At 41.9% G+C, this 16,604-nt stretch overlaps 1 pseudogene; it reads left to right on the forward strand.

Moving 5' to 3' along the window:
• The first annotated feature begins 27 nt into the window (after nt 1-27).
• Nucleotides 28-15,716, forward strand: LOC108895235 (proline-, glutamic acid- and leucine-rich protein 1-like; annotated as a pseudogene).
• The last annotated feature ends 888 nt before the right edge of the window (nt 15,717-16,604 follow it).

Below are 16,604 nucleotides of genomic sequence, written 5' to 3' on the forward strand. Positions count from 1 at the left end.
TCACAAAATCGACGTCAATCAGTCGCACAGTGGTGACGTTCGTTTGGCGGTGAGGCAAGATGGCTACATCGGCTTGGCTGCATGGCCCATCTGCTATGCGACTGACAGAGGGCTTGGTGTCGGTTCTGAAAGAACACCGTCCAGAGTATTTACCTGCTTTGTTGGCCAACTACAGAGAACATGGCGTGTTCCCAACACAGGTAGAGCCCGACCCAGAGAAACACGTCACCTTGGAGGCTAGTTAGTTGTTAGCCTGCTGTCGCTGTACAGCAGCTGCTACAGGCTTTGTTGTTTACTGAGCTGGTCTCTGGAGTTATAGTAGAACTGTGTGTTACAGATGCTGAAGGGCTGCTGGGGCTATTTAATATGTTTGACTGCATTGATAGGTAATACTTTTATTTATCTCCGCAGGGCGCGAGCGCCGCCGGGGGTCTGGTGGGATTCAGCAATGCCAAACTGGGCTCGAGCAAGACCAGGTGAGAAAAAATGTTTGACATCAGCTGTCATAATTCCAGTTATCACAGAGCATATGATACTCTTTGTAACGCTGAAATAATGTAATCGTTTCGTTTCTGTTTTTTTCTCCTTGTTTTGATTTGTTCTTTTGTTTGTTAATGTTTCGTTCATTTCCGCAGTAAATATGCGTTATTCTCAGCGTTGAGTATGGCGAGTAATGTTCTCTGAAACACACTGAAAGGAGCATATGTAACATGGTGTGAGAGACGAAGGTGTGATGTCAAATGATTTTAATTAAATTATTAAATTTCACGAGGCCAAATACATTCGCAAGAAAAAGAATTACTGCACCTAAGCCATCTTCTTAGATGTCTGGTGTGAACTGCTCTGTTCGTTCCACATCATCTCTATTGGGTTAAGGTCTGGGCTTTGGCTGGATCCCTTCTAAATGTGATTTTTTTAAAAAATGTTCATTTTTGACTGCAATCATTCTGTAGTAGATTTACTTGAATGTTTAGGGTAATTGTTCTGTTGCATTATCAAACGTTTACTGAGCTTCAGCTGATGGACAGCCACCCTAACATTATCTTGTAAGATGCCTTGATAAACTTGAGGATTCATCTTCCCCTCCATGAGAAAGACCTGTCCAGGCTCAATGCAAATCAACAATTCTTGATAGAAGATTTATTTTTTGTGAGGTGTGGCATTATGTTTTTGGGTGGTCCCTTTATCCATCCCCTTCTTGTAAATGCAGTATCTCACTAATGCCTTGAGGGAATTTCTTCAAATGTGGCAAAAACATTTGCTTGGACTCAAAGATGAACTGAATAGATTTTGGTGGTCAGAGGTCAAGGTCTCTGATTGAACATTGTTGTTAAGACAATATGTCAGGAATGCCCAGAGGGGACATCATTACATCTGGCACAAACATTCATTTAGACTCAAGGATGAAGAATTTGGTTCATTAATTCACTCACTAATTAGCTGCAGCTGGACTTGACTATGAAGCGATAATTCAGTTCATAAGTTGAAGTAACTCTAACCTAAAACTCCAATCTTGTGATTGGACTCCAAGTTTAGCTAACCCCTGACTCTAGTTAGCCTTTGTTGATATCATTAACTGTGGTGTTCATAAGGTTTCATGTCTCTGTGCCAGTAACAGCCTTGGTCTAATTAGATGCTCCTGAACTGTTTGGAGCCGACACACAAGGACAAGGTGGTAATTCTAGTTCCAACCTACACTGTGAATATTTAAATGGTGTGTTCAACATGAACAAGAGCAATACAATGGTTTGTATGTTATTAGTTAATATAGATTGTGTTTGTTTGTAAATGTAATTCAGCTGAAGATGTGGCCATATTTTAAGACAAGTTTATACATAAATGGAGATAATTCCAAAGCATTCACATATTTTTTTTCTTGCCACTGTACAATCAAAACTAGGAGAGGACTCATGTAGGACGCATGTAAATACCTTTTCACACGCACACCAAAAAAAAAAAATCAGAAAAGGAGCCACAGTTTCAAATGTTATATGTTGTCTAAACACAGGTAGCAATACAGTCTAAAACTGGAAAATCTGTCCAAAGAATAAGTCAAAAAGATTATGAATTTGACCAGATATTAATAACTCTGACAAACTGTGACAAACACTGGGAATGAGAAATTCTCTATACCTCTTGTGTGTGTGTGTGTGTGTGTGTGTGTGTGTGTGTGTGTGTGTGTGTGTGTGTGGGCAGGTTTGAGGGGCTCTGCCTCCTCTCCATACTGGTTAAAGACAGCTCCAGTGATCTGTTCGAACAACACTGCCTTTCCTGGTTACGTTCCCTGCAGCAGGTCATACAGGTACGACGTGTGCACATAAATGCAGACACAAATGCACTCTTTTCTGTGATGTCCAGAGCTGTCAGTCTGCTTCGTCCATGATTCATGACCAGTTAAAAGTTAAAAACCTTACAGTTTACACAGCCCAGTTTCCTTTTTTCTGTTTCCTCTCCTGTGTGTCTTTGGATGTTCTCCTTTAGTCTCAGGCTCCAGTTCAGACCATCCAGCTAGCGGTGAACATTCTGAAGGATTTGCTACAGTACTCATCCCAGCTACCGGAGCTGGCCAGGGAAGTTGGCCTCAACTCCATCCTGGGCATCCTGACGTCTCTGCTGGGTCTCAAGACAGAGGTGAGTGAACAGGGCAGTGGAATTTAGTGGAAAACTGATGGTAGCAGGGACCACATAGTCATGACTGAACATTAAAAATATAACTTAAAGCAATCTCAAGAGTAGAGATAAGACCATACAGGAGGTCAAAGGTTTGTAAAGCATCTTTAAACTGATAAACTGTAGTTGTTTGGACCTCATACATTTATGTGTGTGTAAATGCTGAGAATTTATTTTAAGATGAATCATAAAAAACAAAGATCATATTCATTGTTTTAGCATTATACATCTGTCTCAATCAATATGGATTACATTTTGTGTGCCTTGCTGCATACATTTATATATTAATGAGGTATATCTGATTTTTATTAAACTTCTGTTTACATTCTTGATGACAAACTACTAATATTGTGTATATATATATGAGGTCTTCAGGAAATGGAAATCATGGCAGGACATAAAGCAACTCAAGTGCCTATTGTTATTATAATGAAGGAATAATAATAATAATAATAATAAATAGTCATTTCTCACACAAGCTGCTGGTCTCTTATTATTATGTCTGTTTTGTTAGACTGTTCACGATCAGGTGTCCTCTTGGGGTGTGGGAAATTATGATAGAATGTGTGTCTGACAAATTACTGATTAACCAATTAATTGAAAAGTAATAAAGAGAATAATTGACACTGAGGTTTTGCAGCCCTTATACTAAACAGATGAGCCCTCTTTCCTCTCTTTCCCCCTTTCTTTCTGTGATCTCAGTGTGAGTTGTCAGCCATGGAGGGGATGATAGCCTGTATGACCTACTACCCCAGAGCCTGTGGATCTCTACGGGTAAGATACACAGGAGACAAAGAAGACTAGAGTGAAGTTTTACCATGAACTTTATCATATGTATTTCACTTTGGTCATTTGAGAAAAGAACTGAAAAGCCTGAGCTGTCTGTATTTTTTAAGGACAAACTGGGAGCCTATTTCCTCTCCAAAATGGACAGTACAAACAAGAAAACACAGGAGGTTTGTAATTCTCACTCTTTCATAATATGTATTGATCAATATAGATGTACTTTTTATCTTTGTACTCTTACCTTACAGATCAGTTACTGTGTTTGATTTCTCCCATACTTTTTGAACTGTTTCTTTTCTGCAGGATTTCAGATATTTTTCATTTCTCTGTCCCTGTGTCACTGTTCTTCTGTCAGATGGCTTGTCAGTGTTATGGTCGCTTGCCCTGTCTGGGGGGCCTGTTGGACAGAGGGGTGGGTGCTGGCAGAGCTGAGGGCTGGACCAATCAGATTCACTGCTTACTGGCTTCAGCCAATTGCCTGCTGGCTCAGATCTACCAGGGTTCCGAAACAGGTACACTCTTTTTCAGTGATGCTTGAATTTCTCTGTAAAACCAGGGTTAAATTCATATCTGTTCTGAACTTTTTTAAACTTTTAAACTTGTTTGTGGTTATTTGCTAAATAATAACAAAACAGACATAGAACATAGAACACCACTCAGGTAGCAAGTCCTGTCAGATTTCACCTAGTTTACTCTGTTGAAATTTTAATTGTCTAGTGTGGCATAATCAGCAAACCATCACAAATATCCGTTTTTTTATGGAGGGGATGTGTCTTGTGAATAGTGAGGGCCAACCTTATAATTTAAATCAATTTATTTTGATTCTACTCACAGAATACCAGTTGACAAGTTGTTATACTTTTTTAGCAGTTTACACACAGAGCACCACAGGAGCAACAGTGCAACAAACTGTAAACTTTACAACTGAGTTTTGTCTTAAAATAGAGCATGACAGAACTAACTGTGATAGAAGTAGAGACGGCGACGAAGGGCAGAGTGACACCAGACAATATGAGCCAGGGAAGTTTGACATGTTTTTGTTGGCCTTCTCTGATACGCTCAGCTCTGCCTGTCTGAAGAGAGCAGCATGCCTGTCGTGCACAGAAAAAGCAGAAACTACCTGTGTTGTGGCGAGTTAAACTGGCTGACAGTGTCAGCTGTCTGGTAGGATTTCATAACTGAGCTGTGACCAAGATGCCAACTTTATGTCTGCAGTGCTTCTGCTGTATTTTGTGGCAGTGGCCCACTGCTGGAAATTTATTGTCACCACTGCAATATTATGAAGTTGCAATCACACAACTCTACATAGAGCTTTTAATTTGAAGCAACAGTCACAGCAGAGACAGCTGTATTACCTGGCTGAGGCAAGAGGGAGAGACAAATCCCAGATCCCATACAGTATCAGCTGTGTCTGTCTCACCGCCGTTCCTCCCTGAGAGTCAGAGAGACTATGTAAAGCTGTTTTTCACAAGCTGAGTATAACCTACCATGACCAAAGCATGTCCTGTACACTAACCTTGATGTGTAAAATGGTGGAGTGCCCCTTTAGTTCTGATTTGAAAAACACAAATCTCAAGGAACTAATAATCTAATATTTGTTATAGATGATTGAGAGTAACTGTTGAACAGTCAATTTATACCTCTTGAAAATCTAATTATGTTTTAAACTTAAAAACTACAACCTACTACATGTCTCAGTGAAGCCCTGTGAAACCAGATGCTGTTGTGCCTGCAGTATTTATTGATTTACAATAATAGGGTTTACCTGTTGACAGTTGCTTTTAGTGTTGCACATCCTTTTGTCATACAGAGCAGTCTCTGTGACTACAAAGGCAATGTTTATGCTGGAAATACAACTGCTCATTTACACACTTGCCATATGTAAGTTAGTAGATGACATACAAATATCTGCTATTAAGTAAATCAGTCACTAGACCACACAGAGAAAACCTTTTTGCTTTTTGCTTGTTTGAGATACCATGTCGTAACACTTTGTTTACTGAGAGCTGATTGCTGTTTGTTGTGACAGATGGAACAGTGCAATATGAAGGTCCAGGTGTGGAGCTGGCCTTTCCTCATCTCGACCAATCAGATCCCCTGTTGCTGCTGCAGCTCCAGAACAGATACACAGCTGTCTGCCTGGCACTCAAACACACACTCAGGTACAACACACACACATTTTGAAATGCTAAAGTTTTCTGGTATCTTGAATTTTGGCTCCTCTTCATTGTAATGTAATGTCATTTGTCATGTTCACATCTCTGAAAACTGCATCTGAAAAATTTAATAGCAACATACAGTATCTTCCACAAATAATGTCCAGTTAACTCTGGCCTCATTGTCAGCAGTTCTTATTGGACCCAATCTCTGGGTCCCAGTAAAGCTATTTTAACAGAGACAAAGGCCACCTTGTACCACCATCTGTAAAATGGGCTTTATTTGTAAAATAACAAAACCTATCAGCTCCTGATAGGAGGGGAGAAGATGTTCCTGAGAAAAAGATAACTTCCCTGGAGTTTGCCAGGTCAAACTTCAGTGACTCAGGATGGCCTATTGTAATTTCCACAAACCAGGAAAACCAGGTTGTGGTCTTTGGGTACCCTTCCTGTAGTATGCTATGGGGTGGTAGCATCATGTTTTGCAGTGTTACGTAGAGAAATGCATTGAGCCTAACCAGAATAAATCAGAATGAACATTGATAATTGTAGCATTGTAGCATTATCTTTGTGAAGAGTTAATTTTACAGCAACTGAGGTTTCAGTGACAGTACTGACTGTACTCTAGGCCTTATGAGCAACACAGACCAAAACCAAAGAGAAGTAAAGGTTTGTGGAAATGACTGTTCCAGGATTACAGGTCCTGACTCTGCTCTTATCTCTGTCCATTAGGGTTGATCCAGCCTCAGCTGTTCGTCTGCCTGTCAGGCCAACACTCAACATGGTTTGCCGAGCTCTCGCTGTGAGCTCTAAGAGCATAGTGAGTGCACACACACACACTCTCTCAGAACAATTATTAATGAAGACAGGTGATGTGGCACCAGCCACTGTGGTTGCATACATTTTTATAAATGCATGCCAAACAAATTACATTGGTCATAATCCATATTTGGCTCTCTGTGTATCAGAATTTAACAGGAGATGGAAGTGTGAGGATGCTGGTCCTGCCCATCATACACACCAACACACTAGAGGTCCTATCAGCTCTTATCACAGCGTGAGTTCACACACACACACACACACACTCTCTCTCACAGGGCCTGACTCTGATAACATTGTTTTTGTTGACATTTTATCAGATCTTAGTTATGTTATTTTGTTTTTTGAAATCACACATATGTATATCATATACAGTAGATGAGTCATTCTGAAGATACCAGCATGTACAAAAATTACAGTGTTTATATGGCATTGGTGTTTGTGGGTTGCCAGCACTATGTCTACCTGTGTGTGTGTATTACAGTGTACGTTGTGGCATGGTTCAATACACTGTCGTGCTACAGAGGCTGTTTTCTCAAACCCTGTCTGCCTGGACGCCTCTACATGAAGACAGTGTGGGACAGCAGAGGGCCTACAGGTAAGAGCAGGGCTTCCACACCTGGTCCTTTTGTTTTACTTGTACAAACCAACTGCTAGTGGTTCCAAGTATAAACCAGTAACCAGTACCCAGATTACAGACACCAAAACTCCCAACACTTTTGTCTGCCACACCAGTATTTTGTATGAGCAACCAGATAGACTTACAAATGTGGTGTATCAGACCCCCTCTCCCATGCTGCAGTAGACATGGGAGAGTCCAGCATTTTTGGCCAAGTTTCATCTGAAAGTAGCAAATGAACATGCTGTTGCATTTCAGCATCCCACCTTTAATTTGAATTGGATTCACTCAATCAGATACATTTTCTGTTGTTCTGAAACTATTAGCGAATGACAGACAACAAAAAAGCACATAGCTAATTAGTTAATTGGGTATTACATCTTATAAGGACATTGTTTTGTTTTTTCACTTTTAAGATAAGATAATCCTTTTAAGTCCCACAACAGGGACATTTACAACAAAATTTCACAACAGAGTCTCTCTGTTTTGATGAGATTTTTTTGATCTTTTAACTGAACCTCATTTGGCACTCTCTTAAAGGATAATTCTGGAGATTGTGGCTCAATGAGTCATGATAACTTTGCATTTCCCAGCTCCATTTCCTTACCATTTCCTCTCCACTTCCATCATAATTTCAGCTCATTGTGGGTCCAGGATCATAACGAGATGCTAGTGTTTATTTCTGTTTCCTGTGTGTGTAACAAGCGGATTACACATGTTGTACACGTGCCTATGTAGGCCCATATTCCTATCCTGACAAGGTGCACTTACAGTGAAACACTGCTCCAAGGTTTTTGTTGGTCAATCACTTCAATCACAATCAGTTTCCGGTTGCCTCAAGATAGCAATGTGCCAACAAAGTGCCTGACCACACCTCATTTTAAGACAATTGAATGAGATGAAATCTCTGTCTATTAGCTATTAGGTAACAAGGTGATCAAGTGTCTTAATAGAGTCAAGGCATGGAAGAAGACCTTCATTTTCTCAGTCTTATAATGTAAATGGTATTAAGCAAAAATACATAAAGCTGGGCAGCCAACATGGTATGGGAAGGAGGGACATTAGTTTTGGGACAGTCTGGGAGATTGAGGACAATTTGAGCTAAAGCGTCATTTCAGACTGTAAGTAGGTGGCTGAAGCCTATGTTTCTTGTGTTTCTTGTGTCTTCCTTCATTCTGTAGCTCAGTGCGGGTAGCCGTGTACAGAACCCTAGAGCTCTGGGTCAAGGTGGCTGGAGCCTCTTCAGGCATTCTTCAAGGAAGCCCAGGCCATTCAGAGCTTCTTTTTAGCCACTTGCTTGGTGACATTACACCAGGGGCGGAATCTGTCAAGGTGAGTTTAAGTTACATGTAGTTAGTTTGAATGTATTCAGTACCTCTGTCTGTAACTCTCTCTTTTGTCTTTGTGTGTTTGTGTGTCCTTTTCTCCAGCTCCGGGCCGGTCTGTCAATTGATGTGGTTCCTGGAGGGAAACCAGGCCCTCGAAGGACAAAGCCCTTGGTCATAGCGGATGCAGGCGGGCCATCACATCAGAGGAAAGGAGACATTTTGGCCAATCAGGACACTTGCCTTTCAGCCCTCAGAGGTTAGACACTGCCTCAGCCTGAATACATGTTTTGTAATTGGTCTCTTGTAAATCTGGCATAATCGCACCAATGTTTTCTTCTTCACAGCACTGAGACAAATCATACTGACAAGTGGTACACTGCTTAAGGATGACATACATAAGGTAAATGTCAGTGTTACATTGTCATTGCATGGTAATTTATTTCAAAACACTCATTTAAATCAAAGAAACCAGACTTAACTGTAACTACTAAACAAACTACTACTACTAAGCAGAGTTCAGTCACCTGCTGTAGTAACTGACATAGTGTTGTTAGACAAGATGATGACATGGATGGTTCTCCCCTCTGTCTCCATCACAGCCACTTGCTCTGTTGTAGAACAGACACATCTTTGTCTTTTTCCAGAGCAGTCAGTCAGTCTGTGGGTTTCTGCTCTGTGTTGATTTTCTCACAGCGCCTCCACGACGTGGTGCTGCCACTGAGTGTACGTCTGCAGCAGCAACAGTCCAGCAGTAACACAGCATGTGAACCTGCAGGGGGTGGTAGTGGGCAGTACAGCAGTGCTGTTACCCGACGGGAGCTATACAGGTACTACGTCTGTTAAAAGCATAATAACACATAGATTTACAAATGCAATTCATAAGATTCTTTTCTTTTTTTAATCTAGTTATTACTTTTAATGGCAAGCATTTTGTTTATGAAATATGCTATATGATTGAATTATTACACTTATTAACTTATGAATTAATCAGTGAAGTTTAAGTGCTGACTGTTTCTATGGTGGATGAATCGTAGCTCTTGTTACACACTGCCAATATAAGGATCAGGTTTTTGGACAAATTAAAATTTCAGAAATACATCATCATTTGGATTGAGTATTGTTTAGTCTACCCCATTCCACTATTTGTTCCTGAAAAACTCCATGATCAGTAGTTAATAATTAACTCACTGCTGACTGTGTGGGAATTCAACTTTTTATGCCTCCACACCAGGCTGAAGTCATTATATTTTTGGGTTGTCCATTTCAGTAGCCAGTAGCCTTGAGGGAATTTCTTTAGTTCTTCACTTGGACTCAAGGATGAAATGATTCGATTTTGGTGGTCAAAGGTCACTGGGACTGCACAACACATTTTGTCTTGCAGCTGGACTGGTTGGTGGAGTTAAACATCCACGTGGCAGTATTTAATTTCACTGCACACCAAATGTGCATTAGATAATGTTTAATTTGGCAGTATATGCTGAAACAAGAATAAGAAAAATGGGGACTGTTTCCATCAATGTATTGTTTGTGTGGCTTTTCAGGTTATTGCTGGCTCTGGTCCTGGTCCCATCGCCCTGTTGGCCTCCACCTCTGACCTGTGCAGTATCCATCCTCAGCAATGGACGGACTGACCGCAACCTCAAGGTGACTGCTCCTAGGGAGAGAGGAAAGAATGCAGGAGGGAGACTGCTGAGTAGTAGAAATGTGTTAGCTGATTTGAGTAACAGTTCCATGAATTTGAGGGTCAATTAGAAACCAAAGCACTGCACAGCCGTTTATGATACTATAATACTAAACATTCTATACTCTAATACTATTCCAATACTATAAGACACGATTTTACAACATGTAACAGAGGGCACACACAAGAAAGTAAAATGTTTTTGGCGAGTAACAATCGTGGTCCCATGTGATCGTCATTTCCATTTCCATTTCGTTAGTCTGGTTGGTCAATAGCTTTGCCCCACCTCCTGACATAAGCAGTTCTTGGTTCTAGACCAGAAAAGTACTGGTGCCACTACTTTTCCTGGCTGAGTGCCAGTTCTTTGGCTGCTGAAACAGAAAGAACTGGTTCGCAATTAGGCACATGCTCCAAACTGGCCTTCGAACTGCTTTGGTGGAAAAGGGTACCAGAGGTTCAGATGAAGCAAACCATCAAAAAATGTGTCATGTACAATTTTTTCACGTGCACATACTGTTTTACTGTTGGTACTGTTGTTTCACAGGTTCTAATGACTCATGCCTTCTCCTTCCTCCCATAGGTCTCTACATTCTGTGTGGAGGCTCTGACCATATGTAATTCCCTCCTCCACCCCCGCACTCCCTCCATCACCCTCCCCTTACCACCCCTCACCCTGAAACCCACCCCTGCTGTTCCAGTCCTCCCATCCTCCCAGGGACCTACGTCTGGACTCACTTTGCCAACCCTTTTAGGAGGCACAGCCCCTGCTCCTCCCTTCCCCACCCGCCACTCCCTTAGCCTTGCCCCCACTTCCCTGCTGGGCTCTTTGGAAAACCACCTCTCCCTGGTCCCAGGGCTGCCAGGTCAGGCCCCCACCACAGGAGACATGATCCTGTCCCCCCACACACACCACCTGCCGGACCAGGCTGGACTTGGCCCTCCAGAGGGGCAGAGACCTGTGTTTGTCCGCTATGAGAAAGAGGAAGCAGAAGATGTGGAGATCTCTCTGGCCAGTGACTCAGATGACAGCGTGGTCATTGTTCCTCCGGGGATGCTCAACATGGAGAACCAGCAAGATGACACAGCAGTAGCAGCAAACTCCCAAAACATGGTCTCTTCTGTACCAGGGGGCACTACAGTCACACTTCCAGGAGGGGAGTGTGTCACAATGGTGCCCACCACAACAGCACCAACCACTATAGATAATGTCTCGCTTTCGAACAACCTCACCACTTCCTCCCCCCTCCTCACCACTTCCACCACCCCCATCCAATTCCTTCCCTCCTTCCAGCACCTCCAGTAGTTTCCCTGGTTCCACCTTTGAACTCCAGCACACTCACAGCTCCACCTGGAGTCTTGGGAGACTCGATGTCTGGCAGACCCCAGCTTCAGCAGATGCTGATGCAAGCCCTCCGCACCTGGCCAGCCTGGTCCCATGGGTCTACCACTCCCAAATGCACCAGCTGCAGAATCAGCTGAGTCAGCAGGGACGGCACCTCCACCAGCACCAACCAACACCTGCCAGCAACGAAGATTCCGCTGTCATCAACATCAACAGCACCGACGAGGAGGAGGAGGAAGAGGAGGAGGACATGGAGGATGAAGAGGAGCTGGAGGAGGAAGAGGAAGGGATGGATGAGGAGGACGAGGAGGAGGAAGTGAGCGATTTTGCTGAGGAGGAGTTTATGATGGAGAGGAGTATGAGGATTACGATGAAGAAGAGGGGAAGAGCTGGAGGAGGATGAGGAGGAGGAAGATGGGGACATACCTCTCTGGAGAAGAGCAGAGGACAAGGCAGGGGAGGTGGGGATAGAGGAGGGGAAGGTGCTCCAAAGCAGCAGTGGATGAAGGAGGGATTGCTGGATTCAGTGTGGAGGGAGATGAAGAAGGAGGGATAGAAGAGATTCAGACCAACAGAGTGCTGTTTGGAGAGGACAGGCTGAAGTGCAGGAGTGGAGAGCATTGGAGTCTTGGAGGAGGCGCGGGCAGGTGAGGGACAGGAGGATGAAAGCGAAAGGATGGACGACCCCACCATGCCACAGATACTGTGTGTCACCGGAGGGGCATTGGAGGAGAGGGAGGAGACAGAGCAGGAGGGAGAGGGAGCCGGAGGAGGAGTGGTGCAGGAGGAGGCGAACTTATGGGAGCAAGGATCCAGTGAGCTTGAGCTGACAGCCCCCTCAGAAGATGGCACAACCAATCAGAATCAACAGGTAGTTACCACAGTTTTAAAATCTCACCTCTCAAGGACACCCATGACATCATAGTGTTAAAGTACTCTGAGATACAGAACAGTGTGAAAGGATGAAAATAAACTAAGAACCAGCTATTTTTAGATTTAGTCTTAATCTTAAGGGCAACACAGATATCCCTGTACATGTGACACGTGTCAAAACTCCCATACCAGTTGTTTTCTATGTTAGCTGCACAGCAGCACAGGTTGATGTATGTCACTGTGTAGGGATTCATCATTGTCCTGTTCTCCCAGCATCAGCACACTTAAAGCAGCATTCACTCTCTATACTGGAACATCCTGGCCACCATATTTCCACTGCTTCTTTTGTCTGTAATGACAACATGTCTTCTTTTGTAGCTCTGTAGCAGTTACAATCTCAGTGGATGGAGAGAGACTCAATGTTGAAATATGAAAATACCCAGAGCTATATGACCCACATTCTTGCTATATAAAGATGAACCCAAAAAGTCATGCAGAGCCACAGAGAGACACCGATATGTGTCTCAGGTGAGAGATCAAGTAAAATGACATACACATAATCCAAGAACACACTCATTTCATGGTGCAGAGATTTCCAGCTAGCTAGACCTTTTAGTGTTTTCAGATTATTCTGGACTTTCTGGGCACTAGATAATGGTATCGAAGCATTAAGAGTAACAGCTGTCCACCTGAAATCAGCATTATACTGACTTTGATTCTTTTTCAGAGGAAAAGTAAGAATCCGTTTTTTTTTGTTCTGTTTTCAGAAATTTCTCTGAGTAGATGGGACCAGTGTTTTCATTGCTGCAACATAGCTAGTACTGTTAAAATGTACTAAAAGGAGTTGAGGTTTGAGTTTTGTTCTAGCTGAAATTAGTAAAATTGTAGGAAGAGTAGACCTGTCACCAATAGTTTCTCAGGTAAGAAGTAAAAAGTGATTGAAAATGTGGAGGGGATTTGACAAGGAAAGGTAAAAGAATGGAAGAAAGGAAAGGAAAGGAAAACAGAACCAAGGATGGTAAGAGGGAATGGAAACAGCAGAGGGTCAGAACAATTGAGGACACTGGTATCCATGATGGGCTTCAAAGAAATAATGTTGATTTTTCACAGTATTGTTTTAAGAAAGTGGCACTTTTGTCACACAAGCACATTACTATAGAGAGGAGGTCAGGTTAGCAACAAAATGAATGTTGGTGCTGCTTTGTAAACCACTCAGGTTAGTGACTTTTTGGGTATCCAGTATGGCAGAATTCCATCATTCCTCATTCCTCTCTCCGCATTCCTGTTTCCACCACTTTCTGCTTCTCACTGCTGAATCAAACAGATTGCCTCTGTAGAAGCAACGATAGAGATGGTTTACTTCCGGTCAAGGCAGATGGCCGCCCACCCTCCGGTTCTGCTCGAGGTTTCTGCCTCTTAAAGGAAGTGTTTTCTCTCCACTGTCGCCTAGTGCTGCTCCCCCTTTTTTTTAATGTCGCTTTCTACTAGCATGGACAAGACTGCTGCTGATGCTGCTGTTTCACTGATGACAAATGGTTCTAACATGCCAAGAAATAGAGATGTCAGGAGGAAGACTGCTAGACAATGGAAACCTGGATATAAACAACAAGGGTTTCAAAATATTCCACAGTCACTTTTTAATGAGGAGGAAAATGTATTTAAGACATTTGTAAGGCATTAAGGATATACATATTTTTTCAGTTTGAATGTAAATCGAGCTGTATCAATCACATTTTTAAGAAAACTGTGCAATCTTTTTAGGATGTTCTTCATAACATAATTGTACATAATAGAATTGTAGACAGATTTTCTGGTTTCTGAATTTCTCTCAGAAACTGTTCAGTGTGATTAGTTCCCTGGAAGCCAGGAATGTCTTTGTATATAACAGGGTGCTGAGTTTTCCTGTGCACTCCTCTATTAGCCATGTTTTTGTTCCACCAATAGTTGATAAATGAAGCTGGTGTTGTTACAAGGAAACTGACCCCCACCTAAAGCAGATTGTCTTCAACTCAACAGGATTTGAGGGCTGAACCAGTACAGGAAGCCAGTGTGAGTGATAACCAGCCAAGCAGTCATCAGGAGGGACAGCTAGCAGCTGCTCAAGAAGGAGACTCAGCAGCTGCAGATCCTGAAACCTCAGCGGGTCTGAATACTAAAGAACAGGAGGAGACAAATGCTGAGAAAAGAGACAAAGTGGTAGCAGAGCAGCAGGAGACAAAGGGAGAAGGAGGGGGAGAGAGTGATGGAGAGGAGGGGAAAGGAGTGAAGAGGAAGAGGGAGGAAGAGGAGGCAGGACAAAACACTGAGAAGAAAAAGGTAAACATTTGTGGCTAATCTGATTCACTTGTTCTCACATTTGTATCCCACTGATCTTTCATTTAAGGGACAAGAGGCTTTTCAGAATCACACTTTACGTGTTCACATCACTAGTTTATTCGGACTTCTCTCACAGATGCCAGGAAACAATTTTAGCACATGTAAAATTGGGAAGACACACAGAGTGAAGCACTTATAGCACAGGGTATTAATACTGACAATAGGTAATATAAGGATGGTTTTCAGTTTTGCAGCTGAAAGTATGCAAACATGCAAAAAATGAAAGGAAAAAGGCAACAGTGCATTTAATTTGAAAGATGATAATGGATAGTATAATAATGGATCCTAAATTAGAATGTCAAGCCTCAGCTTTAATTTGATGCATGTATGTATGTATGCTTATTTTTGATGAAACAGCCCCCAAACCTTCACAGATTGTTTGAGCAGTGTGTCTCTGTCTGTCCCTCAGCTGGATGATGAAACCATGGCCTCCATGTTGGCTGATTTTGTCGCCTGTCCACCTGATGACGAAGATGGTGCCTCTGGATCAAACCACTCATAAACATTTGGCAAACCAAACTGATAGTATTGAGGTCACCATGTATGCAGAAGATACTGCTCAGATATTGTATCATTAGTGACATTTCCGAGATTTAGTTACCTTGTGAAACACCTCCCTTATCATTCTTAATATCTCCAGCAGTGTTAACATCATATTAGTAGAATGTGGCCTCCAGGTTTCTTTCTTTAACATTGTTGCCAGCTTCCAGCTACACTGTGTGGGGTGTGAGAGTATCTGGGGAAAGAGACTTTTTTTTCAGACTTTTTACTGTATCACACCAACCAGCTAGTAACTGGCACAAACTAGTTTTACATGAGCTAAAAGAAACAGTACATTTTCTACTCTCCCTAGTACTGCCACCCAGCAGGGAGGTGAAGCTCTGTGAAATTTGTCACTCAGAACGCTAGCCTTCATTCTTGTACACGGTACATATTACCCTATGTTAGTGTTTGAAGTGGTTTTCTTGGATTTATATGTTTCTTATGTGCTTTTCATGTTTTGTTATTACTGTCATATGCTTTGTTATTAAAAAAAAGTAAAAAGAAAAACAAACTACATACACTACATGGTTTGGATGATTTAATTCTTAATCACAGCAATAAGTCAAATTTGTCTTTCTTGTTTTTAAAGGGTTGGTTTACCCACTTTACATTAGGTCATCCAGTGAGGTCTGTTTATTTTTGAGAAGACATTCGTGGAGGCAGAAACTATGGACAAAGAAAACCAGAATGATCTGGCATAAAGGGGGTAGAGAATAGGGACAGGAGAACATAGTGTGATGCAGATTCTATATAAAAATCTAAATTGATATCAGTAATACAATAGTAGTAATAATAGTAATGACAGTTAAGATAGTGATTACAAGTAACAGTAATACTAGAACCACCACGCATAATTTCCAGGTATAGCAGCAGGTGTTAAGTGGGGTTGTAAGAGCAGCAAGAGATCTGTCATCACAAATCAGACTCTACAGCTCCAGCCTTTACTGAGCCTTTACATTGAGATCTTATATGTCCAAATTCCAAGTATATCCAATTTGCATACTACATACTAAAGTTCTTAGCTGCCATGGTGTTTTTTGATTATATACAAAAAAAATCTACACACACTCATGTTGTAGAAAAAAACAAACATGGTACAATCTCAGCACCAAAAGATGTCAGCAAAACTGCAACTTTAGAATGCCACTGACAATTAAACGTAACTAAGACACAGCAGAATAAGATATAATACTTGCTTCTTGTTTCCCAAGAGCTTTCTGGGTCTGTCTTCTTTGTGTGTTGGTGTGAATCAAAAACACTCAAAAAAAATCAAGTGTTTTATAGTAACAGAACATATTACATACCAACTTTTGCTGAACAGTTGCAACTGAAGGATAATACTGTATGAACAGCAGTGGCTGAATTGTTTCATTCTGTTCAAAGAATTGTAGGCATGCACTATGTCATTCTA

Source organism: Lates calcarifer, linkage group LG14 (assembly GCF_001640805.2).
Source record: "Lates calcarifer isolate ASB-BC8 linkage group LG14, TLL_Latcal_v3, whole genome shotgun sequence".
Classification (NCBI taxonomy): Eukaryota; Metazoa; Chordata; class Actinopteri; family Centropomidae; genus Lates; species Lates calcarifer.